Consider the following 1,307-nt stretch of genomic DNA (forward strand, 5'->3'; position numbering starts at 1 on the left):
TGATCACCGTGGAGACGGCATGCTGGGTGCAGTTAGTGATGCTTCTGTCAGGGGTCATTTCTTCACACCAAGGATCTCTTGAACCTAAAGGCTGGCTTTTTCAAGAGCTTCCTCTGCAAGTACAAAATCAACTCAAACTGTTTAAAGAATTAAATGTAAGACCTGAAACCATGAAACTAGTAGAAGAAAACAGGGGAAAAGATTTTTTTTTTTCCTTTTTGTCTTTTTTCGTGACCGGCAACGGATCGCAACCCTCAGTGTCGCACCCGTACCGGACCGGGACCGGCAACGGGATCGCAACCCTCGGTGTTGCTCCCGCACCTCGCTCAGCCAGTGAGCGGCTGGTCTGTATGTGGGATCCGAACCCTCGGCGGGAGCGCTGCTGCGCTTCCCAAGCGGCGCACTGTAGCAGTGCGCCACTGGGCCAGCCCGGGGAAAAAGATTTTTGACATTGGTCTAGGCAGCGATGTTTTTGGATATGACACCAAAAGCACAGGCAACAAAGGCAAAAAATAGACAACCGGGATTGCAATGAACTGAAAACCTGCACAGCAAAGGAAACAACAGAGTGAAGGGACAACCTACGGAATCGGAGAAAATATTTGTAAATCATACATTCAGTAAGGGGTTATATACAGGAAACTCGACACATTAGCAAAAAAAAAAAAAAAAAAACCCAAACAACCTAATTTTAAAATGGGAAAGGACCTAAACAGACATTTCTCAAAAGATGATACACAAATGGCCCCCGGTATAAGAAAAAGTGCTCAACATCACAAATCATTAAGGAAACACAAATCAAAACCACAGTGGGATATTACCTTACACCTGCTAGAATGGCTATTATCGAAAAGACAAAAAAGTGTTGGTGAGGATGTGGAGAAATTGGTTCAGCCATTATGAAAAACTGTATGGCTGTTCCTTAAAGAATTAAAAACAGAAATACCATATGATCCAGCAATTCCATCTCTGGGTATATATCCAAAGGAAATGAATCTATATGTCAAAGAGATATCTGCAGTCCCATGTTCAGTGCTGCATTATTCACAATAACCAAGATTTGAAAACAACAGAAGTGTCTGTCAACACGTGAAGGATAAAGAAAATGTGGTATATACACAATGGAATCCTATTCAGCCTTTAAAAGGAAGGATCAGGATGGGGGGAGGGGGAAATCTTGCCATTTAATACAACATGGGTGAACCTGTGAAATAAGTCAAACACAGAAAGACAGAAACTGCATGATCTCACTTATATGTGGAATCCAAAAGAGTCAAATTCACAGAAGCAGAGAGTAGAATGGGGTG

Source organism: Galeopterus variegatus, unplaced genomic scaffold, assembly GCF_000696425.1.
Source record: "Galeopterus variegatus unplaced genomic scaffold, G_variegatus-3.0.2 Scaffold9704, whole genome shotgun sequence".
Taxonomy (NCBI): Eukaryota; Metazoa; Chordata; class Mammalia; order Dermoptera; family Cynocephalidae; genus Galeopterus; species Galeopterus variegatus.